At 44.4% G+C, this 9,803-nt stretch overlaps 1 non-coding gene across 1 annotated transcript; it reads left to right on the plus strand.

The window, feature by feature from the left end:
* The first annotated feature begins 9,479 nt into the window (after positions 1–9,479).
* LOC120267983 lies at positions 9,480–9,586 on the plus strand. The gene has a single exon (XR_005538654.1). It is a non-coding gene; the product is annotated as a small nucleolar RNA R71 (small nucleolar RNA).
* The last annotated feature ends 217 nt before the right edge of the window (positions 9,587–9,803 follow it).

Consider the following 9,803-nt stretch of genomic DNA (forward strand, 5'->3'; position numbering starts at 1 on the left):
GTACATAATCGCAATGAGTTCTAGGGATTCCAAGTGATAAATCCTCTTCCTAGATGTAGACCTAACCTTCTAGTTCAGGTGGAAGGTACCTAGTCACAATAAAGCCCTAGGTGCTAAAATCACTTCAACGCTTCACTCTAGACTATTCCTCAAACGGCCATGTAAATGCCGCATTGACCATGCCCATGACTATTCCTCAAATTCCACACTCACAAGACCATCTACAAGTATACACAAGGGGGTTCAGTGAAGCTCAACAAAAACAAAATAACTCGAGTAGATAAAGATATGAAACTGAAATACAACTCGAAAGGCTAAAAAATAAAAGATAAACTCAGATAGAGGATCATTTCTGAGTAGTACAAGTCTAAAACAATGCAGAAATGACAACGACCGTTGCGTATGTCCCGCAAGTGCACGGGTTTGTCAAGTAATAAAATCCCAGGTGAGTGGATATCGTATCCACAGGGCATAGGGAATAAAAATACTTAAATTGTTTCTTAACCAAGTGAAAGATAAATAATGGTTTTGTTAAAAAGATATAATGTAAACAAGAAAAAAAGAGACAAGAAAGAGAAGCACAAGTAAAGGGGAGGTAAGGCAATTGATATAAATGGGGTACTCGGATATTGTTCCACCTAGGACGATCACTTCAAGTGCAAAACCCTCTTTTATGCTTCCTAACTAATGTATTAATGAGTCATGGAGATCCTTCAATACATGGTCCCAAATCTAAGGTGAACCATGCCTGACTCTATACATGTCTCGGAGGAGAAATCAAACAATCTCAACACCTCACAGTTGTATAGAATCGCAATGAGTTCTAGGGATTCCAAGTGATAAATCCTATTCCTAGATATAGACCTAACCCTTTGGTCCAGGAGGAAGGTCCCTAGTCACAATTAAGCACTAGATGCTAAAATCACTTCAACACTTCACTCTGTTGGCTCTGCAACTAAGCCCCAGCGAAAGGTCATCCCTTAGCCCATTCGCTCTACTATGACCGCAAAGAACTCGAGGAAATGGAGGTAGGATGAATCACACCGGAGGGGAAAGGGGACGCTCGGCTACCTCTTGACTCACCCTCTCAACCTTCTCCAATCTAGCTTTGTCTAACTCTCGTGGTGTGTCACTCACTCACAAGGGTTACCAATAAGAACTCTCAACTCCACTATCACTCTAAGGGAGTATTCATTCAATCAAATATTCAAGATTGGAACTCAATTAAAGCATCAATTAATGAAAGCATAATAAAAGGTTTAATGAAACAAATACATCCTAGGGTTCACAAATCCAAGTACCCACTAGGGGGTTTAGCTCTCCATTGAGCTTGTTACAATCAATAATGAAATCGAATGTAAAATCAAGTAATCCATAGTAAACCCCCTCGATAGTTGTGATGACAATCTTATAGAGAAGCCGCGACTCTTTTAAAGGTCCTTTTGTCCTACCTAGGATACACCTCACCAGATTGATGCCGATGAAAGCTCTCTCACTAACCTTCTTCCAAATGGAGCGCGATATTGAAGCCATAGAACCTCTACAAATCCCTTGCAAATACCTCTCAAAATCCTAGCCGCCATACTCTCTCAAGTTGGGGAAAAGATGGAGAAAAGAATCCTGAAATTGGGGCTGAAATCAGCCATAAATAGGGCTGGAATCGGGCATCCACATGCCCCTGTGGATTCTTCACACGGGCCTGTGGAAATTCCACACGTGCGTGGATAATGTCCACATGCCCGTATGGATTCTCTAAACTTCACTTTTTCGGCCGGCTGCGAACAAAGCCTACTATAGTAGTGACCCAGAACACTCCTGAATCTATGTTTTCATCGAGGTAATGTAAACGGGCACACGTTTACATCGTAGATCGCCTTGCTTCTTCAATAAGCGGCTTCATTGGTGAAGATCTTGCTATCAATGCACAAGCCGGGATACTCGAATGTGACTGCCTTTGTGACCCTCCAAATCATTGTGCTAACTTGAATACAAGGAGGTTGGCACACATTCTTGCATCTTGAACCCGACTTATCACTTCGCATTTGAACCTTCTCAAAATTTCCTCCAAATAGTGCGTTCACGACCTACATTGGCTTCTTTCTTTAACATTCAGCTTCACAACCCTATATGCATGAAAGTAACATAGATGCACACATATTAACTCTAAAACCTGATAAAAGTAATACTCATCATAAGTAAAGAATACTTTGCATTCTTATCACACATGCACTTATCAAGAAATAAAACATAAAAACTAAGAACAAAGAAAATAAAGACACCTCAGGTGTCGGTGTCGGGCTCTGCTATCTCTAATGCTACTGTTGGAGATGATAATGGCGTTGCTGGTGATGATGGTGGTGCTGGTGATGCCGGAGGATGATAAGTGCTTGTGTGTTAAGAATGCAAAGTATTATTTCCTTGCGTTGAGCATTACTTTTATCAGGTTTTAGCGCTAATACATGTGTATTTGTTTTACATTGGTACATGTAGGGTTGTGGAGCCCAATATGTAAGAAAGAAGATAATGTAGATCGTTAATGCACTATTTGATGAAATCTTGGAAGGAACAAATGCGAAGACACAAGTTGGATTCAAAGATACGTAAATGTGTGCCAACCTCCGTGTATTCAAGCAATGACATGGTTTGGAGGGGCACAAAGGCAGTTACATTTGCGTATTCCAACTCATGCAATGATAGCAAGATCTTCACCAATAAGACTATTTATTGAAGAAGCGACGCGATCTACAGCATAAACGTGTGCCCGTTTATGTTACCTCGATAAAATAGGTTGAATCAGGAGCATTATGGCGGGGGTACTGTAGCAAGTTACTGTAGCAGAATACTATAGCAATTCACTTTATCAGTTATTGTTCACAACCGTAAAACCTCAAGAGTTGGAGAAAATGACAAGGCCCCCTTGCGTATATCCCGCAAGTGCACGGGTTTGTCAAAGTAATAATTTCGGATGAGTGGGTATCGTATCCACAAGGAGTAGGGAATAAAAACACTTAATTCGCTTCTTAGTTATGTGAAAGATGAATAGTGATATGTGTGACAATGATTCAATTCTCAAAAGCAAAAACAACAAGTAAGAGAGCACAAGTAAAGGTAAATGTAAGACAATCGATAAAGATGGGGTGCTAGGATATTGCTCCACCTAGGACAATCATTTCAAGTGCAAGAACCCTCTATTATGCTTCCTAATCAATGCAAGTGAGTCGTGGAAATCCTTAATTACATAGTCCCAAATCTATGGTCAACTATGCCTAACTCTATACATGTCTTGGAGGAGAGATTGAATAACCTCTCAACCTCGCACTCACATAGAATTGTAATAAATTCTAGGGATTCCAAGTGATAAATCTCTTCCTAATTGTAGACCTAACCCTTTCGTCCAGGCGGAAGGTCCCTAACCACAATTAAGCCCTAGATACTAAGATCACTTCTGTGCTTCACTCCGTTGCAACACAACTAAGCCCCAGCGGAAGTTCATCCCTTAGACTATTCACTCTAGTGTGGCCGCAAAGAACTCGAGGAACGGAGGTAGAATCTAACACATCGGAGGGGAAAGGGGACGCTCCTATACCTCTCGATGCTTGTGTGATATGAATGCGAAGCATTCTTTCCTTATGTTGAGCATTACTTTTCTCGGGTTTTTACACTAATATGTGTGTTTTTATGTTACTTTCATGCAGGTAGGGTTGTGAGGCCGAGTATGAAGAAAAGAAGCCAATGTGGATCATAATGCACTGATTTTGGAGGAAATCTTACTAAGGTTCAAACGCGAAGACATAGGTCGGATGCGAGATGCTAGAGTGTGTGTCAACCTCCTCGTATTTGAGTTAGCACAACCATTTGGAGCGCCACAAGGGCAGTCACACTCAAGCATTCCGACTTATGCACATAGAACAAGATCTCCACCAACTTGTCCATCATTAAAGAAGCAAAACAATCCATGACGTGAACGTGTGCCTGTTTGCATCACCTCAATGAAAGTATGGACTCGGGATCGAGGTGACGCAAACGGGCACACTTTCACGTCGTGGATCGCTTGGCTTCTTTAATGACGGACAAGTTGGTGGAAATCTTGTTTTATGTGCATAAGTCAGAATGCTTGAGTGTGACTGTCCTTGTGCCCTTCCAAATATTTGTGCTAACTCAAATACGAGGAGGTTGGCACACACTTTAACATCTCACACCCGACCTATGTCTTCGCGTTTGAACCTTAGCAAGATTTCCTCCAAAATTGGTGCATTATGATCCACATTGGCTTCTTTCCTTCATACTCGGCCTCACAACCTTACCTACATAAAAGTAACATAAAAACACACATATTAGTGTAAAAACCCGAGAAAAGTAATGCTCAACATAAGGAAAGAATGCTTCGCATTCATATCACACAAGCACTTATCACTCCCCCCTCACTTAAGTTGTATAGTGTCCCCAATGTACACATGCAAGTTCACTCATAATGTATATCAACCAAGAATATATGTGGGAGAAGCAATCAAAACAATACTCCCCTGATTCCTAGTGTCGTGTTTGACAAAGCTAACTCCTTGGGAGTAGTGTTCCAACGGGTTGTAAAGCTCACACGGCCAAGTGCCGAAGCACTTTGGCCGTGCCCATGACAATGTCTCAATTCCCAAGATGACAAGACCATCTACACACATACAAGAGGGGGTTCAGTGAAGCTCAATAAAAACAAAATTACTCGAGTATATAAAATATAGAACAAGGAATACAACTCAAGATACAAAATGAAAATATACTCAGAAGGAGAGTCCTTTCTGAGTGAACAAGTCCAAAATAAACTGCATAAAAGTAAAGAAATGGAAATAAAATCAAATGTCGGTATCGCGCTCTAGGTCCTCTGCTGTTGCTGCTGGTGAGGAAGTACATGGTAGGTCCACCGGTACTGGTATAGGTGATGGGGAAGATGCTGGAAATGCCAAAGGGGCCTGAGGAGTCCTCGGTCACAAGACAAATGACGAGGCGACGTCTCGCTCTGAGATCTACTGTAGTGCATCGAAACGTGCCATGAACTGTGTGTACTGAGCAGCTTGGGTGGCCATGATCTCGGCAATCTCTGCTCGGGCCTCAATGACCTCTGTCTGTATCGCTCCTAGAGCACTCTCGAGCCTCTCAAAGCGATCATGGGGTCGAGATGGTGAAAACATACATACATCGGGTGCGTCCTCTGCCACTGGGGGTGCCTCACTCTGCATCGGTGCTGGCTGAGGCTCGGGAGCAGGGTGAGATAGCCCACCCTCATCACCCTCATCCGCAGCTATCTCTGGAGTCTGTACAACTAAGGCGTAAACCCCTGTCCGAACTCTCCGTACCATCCCCATCAATCTCAGTGTCTCCATGCCCAAGGGAGCAAGTATAGTCACCTTCTCAGCCCCTCTAATCGCGTGAAGTAATCCCAAACCAACCACTAATCTCGTGATATAGGGGCCTGAGAAAATCACTCCACGTCTGGCATATTGCCCCTGGTGTCATATGTACTCTGCCAAGATATGCCCTAAGTGTATCGGTGTACGCCGCACCATCGAGTATAGATATAAAAGCACCTGTCGGCTAAGCACACCAGTACTATAGCTAGGTGAATGTATCTGTAGCTAGGGAGAGAAAGGCAACTGGCCTTCGAAACCTCAGGCTCATACTGCCCCTACCCACATAATACAGTGTACGCACGCTGTGGAGTCAAACTCCCAGGATAATCTGTGGGCAACTGCTTATACTCCTCTGTCTCAGTATAAGCCACATCATATAACTCCATCAATATCGCAAATTGAGTCCTACTCAAGCTATGATGCTGTCCGAGGGCTCTGAACTAAATAGTACCAATGTTGCCGAAACTGGAGTATGAGCGATCGAACTCGAACGAGGCTAACACCTTGAGCGTCAGTTTGCGGATGGCCGGGTCTCTGATTGATAGTAAACGGTCCCAGCTGCCAAGCGCAAGAGTACCCTCGATCTCGTCTGCCATAGCCTCAGCTAACTGAATCTCCCTCAGTGTGCTAACGTCAGGGATTCTGGTCTGGCCAAATCTGAGGCTAGACAATGGCTCGAACCTCTCCTGATGCTCGCGAATGGTAAAACTCATACTCTCGGGTTCGGGAGATGGCTCACGCGGCCGTTTATCAGCTTGCTTCTTCGACCGGGGTGCCATAATCTGCAAAATTTGAAAGGAAATTGATCAAACAAGTTAATTAACAAGTACTGTAGAAATCCACACGGTCGTGCGGAAATTCCGCACGCCCTTGTGGATCCCCTGGGCGTGAAAATCGCAAGGCCGTATCTCAAAAATCCAAAAATACAACATACAATTACTTCTAACTCCGTTCTAAACATGAATAATCATTCTAAATGAAGAAACGAAGCATTATTAAATAGATTCATCGAAGAAAATCATGAATTGATGAAGAAAATCAAGAATAGGTCTTACCGCCGAGTTGAGATGAGAGAATTTAGATTCGGCCAGAAAACCTCGTAAAACTCCTACCAAATCGGTGTTAAGGGTGCACGAAATGATGTGAGAGTTCTCTCCGATGAACGGAGGATGTGAAGAAGAAGTGGAACGGCTATTCTTTAAAAAGACATTGTGCCTCTTGGCGTTCTGTGCATCCACACGGGCGTGCGGAAATTACCCACGCCCGTGCGCCTCCATAAAAGAACTGCACAGATGCAGTTGCACGCCCCTGTGCGCTCTCGGGAAAAATACCCACTGACTCTAAACGATCTCACACGGGCGTGCAGAAAATACCCACGTCCGTGCGCCCGACCCACAGGGGCAGCCGCACGCCCCTGTGGCTTCTGTAGACATCCGAGAAAATTCCTAAGTGTTCCGCACTAGCGTGTGAAAATGCCACACGGGCGTGGACATTCACAGGTCCAACTCAAATGGGCAAGTGCATGCCCCTGTGCCTTCTCGGGATGGAGAGAGCTCCTCTACAGAGATTCGTACGGGCGTGCGGAAATTTTCTACGCCCGTGTGAAGTTCACAAGGTCGCCCACAGGGGTGAGTTCACGCCCCTGTGCGCTCTCGGGATAATCTGCCAAACTCTGCTGGAAATTACACGCCCGTGCGGAAATTACCCACGGGCGTGCGATATTCGCATGGTCGTTCACAGGGGCAGCCGCACACCCTCGCGCCTTCTCTGGATGAGCTCGCAGTGCAAATCCACGGGCTTGCGGAAATACCACATGCCCGTGCGATTTCCCTGGATGCCTTTGAAAAACCTGCAGGCTATGCAGAAAATTTCTGAACATGTTTGCACACTCAGAGCCTGCCCTATTATGCAAGTTTTACCAGTGAAAAACATGAAATAAAGCTCAAACGGCTCAACTTCGCCCAATCCAAATGAAAACACACGATGAATCCTCAAATCCTAAAATCAAGCATCTAAAAATCAAGACACCAACGCTCAACAATTTATTCATGCAAAATACTACGCTATTCGACTAAGAAAATTATGAAACACTTGGGTTGCCTCCCAAGAAGCGCTTGTTTAACGTCACTAAGCTTGACGTACCTTGTCTTACCTCACGAGGGCTCATAGATGAATGTTGCACTCTTTCCATTACTTGGAAGCATGATGAGCACAATCTCTTGAAGGTAGAGGGTGTATTATCGGGCTTGGGGCCACCTAGCAATGGTTCATCCAACTTCTTCGGTTCATGTACATCTCCAACAGCCTTGGAGCGTTTCTGGTGGCATCTCCTAGCCCTCTTCATTTTCCGAAGCACCTTCTTCAAGATCCCCGGGGTAGATGGGACTTCTTCCGTTGAACCAAGCATCATTACTTCTTCATAATCCTCCTCTTGGTCGAACAAACCCTCGTACAGGTCCGGATTGAACATTTCCTGCATGTATTCATCAACAATCTCATCAGTAGTGTCTAGAAAATATAAAGTGTCATCAAAATCAAGAGAATGCCGCATGGATTCAGCAAGGCGGTATGTGAGCTTGTCATCTCCAACTCTCAAAGTTAGCTCTCCGCCGTCCATGTCAATCAATGCCTTGGAAGTCCGTAAGAACGGCCTCCCAAGTATGAAGCGTACATCCGCATCCTCATCGACGTCTAGCACCACAAAGTCTATAGGAAATATATACTTATCCACCTTGATAAGTACATCTTCGGTGATACCCGTCGGATATCTCACCGTTCGGTCCGCCAATTGCAAAGTCATCAGAGTGGGTCTAGGCTCACCCAAGCCTAACTTTCGAAAGAAGGTGTATGGCATGACGTTGATGCTAGCCCCTGAGTCCGCCAATGCCATTTCTTCACATATATTGCCAATGCTACATGGAATGATGAGGCTTCCTGGGTCTTTCTTCTTGTTCGGCATGTTCCTTTGCAGCACCGCCGAGCATGAAGCATCTAGAATCACCGAAGCACTTTCCTCTAACTTCCTCTTGTTGTTCAACAAGCTTTCAAGAACTTCGCATACTTAGGCATTTGGGTAATTGCCTCAACAAAAGGAATATTAATGTGGAGTTGTTTGAACAAACTCAGGAATTTCTTATACTGTTCATCCCTTGGTTATTCTTCAATCTAGAGGGATAAGGGATTCTTGGCATGAAAGGTGGGGGTGCCACCTTTTTTTCTTTGCTTGTTCCCTCTTCTACCTCTATAACCTCGGGTGCGTGTTCTTTTGGCATCTCACTCGGAAGCTTACCTTCAACCTCACAACCACTTCTCAAAGTGATCGCCTTCACCTGCTCTCTAGGGTTGGTCTCTGTATTGCTCGGCAAGCTTCCATGTGGCCTTTCAGAGAGAGACTTTGCAATTTGCCCCACCTGATTTTCAAGGTTATGTAAAGAGGTGGTGTGGTTGCGAAGTGTGGCCTCAACTGATTCAAACCTTGTATTTGCAGATTGCACAAATCTAGTCAAGGCCTTCTCAAAATCATTCATTCTGGTTTCCAAACCTGAAACTCTGTTTTCCACATGCAGGGCTTGTTGTTGTGGTTGGAAACCTGATGGCCCCATGGCCTTTGGTGGACCCTGATTGCTCCATGAGAAATTGGGATGATTCCTCCAACCCGGATTGTAGCTATTGCTATATGGGTTTCCTTGAGATCTCATGCCATTACCTACAAAATCTACGTTCTCCACCGAAGATACATCACCAACAGAGATCGGACATTCGGAGGGATCATGTCCTCCGCCACACCCAGTGCAATTAGTCACGGCCTCTACTCTATTTGAAGTTAGAAGATCTAACTTCTTACTCAAATTTTCCACTTGAGCCGCAAATGAAGTTACTGCATCTATCTCATGGAGACTGGCCACCTTTTTCCTCTTCCTAGCATTCCATTGGTAGTTGTTTAACCCCATTTCTTCAATTAACTAACGGGCCTCATCGGGGGTCTTACTACCTAAGGTACCTCCTGCTGTCGCATCCAAGAGTTGCCTCGTACTCGGGTTCAAACCATTGTAAAAGGTCTGAACAATCATACACTTAGGAAATCTGTGTTGCGGACACTTTCCCAGGAGCTCCTTAAACCTTTCCCATGTCTCAAATAGAGACTCCAATTCCAACTGAACAAAGGATGAGATCTCATTCCTAAGCTTCACGGATATTCCGGGAGGGAAATAACGGGCGAGAAAAGCTTCTACCATCTCCTCCAATGTGGTAATTGATGCTCTAGGTAATGAGCGTAGCCATTGTTTCGCTCTCCCCTTTAGGGAAAATGGGAAGGCTCACAACTTGATGGCATCATCCTTCACCCTGTTTATCTTCAGCATATCACATACCTCAAGAAAACTCTCTATATGACTGTTTGGATCC

Source organism: Dioscorea cayenensis, chromosome 8 (genome assembly GCF_009730915.1).
Source record: "Dioscorea cayenensis subsp. rotundata cultivar TDr96_F1 chromosome 8, TDr96_F1_v2_PseudoChromosome.rev07_lg8_w22 25.fasta, whole genome shotgun sequence".
NCBI lineage: Eukaryota > Viridiplantae > Streptophyta > Magnoliopsida > Dioscoreales > Dioscoreaceae > Dioscorea > Dioscorea cayenensis.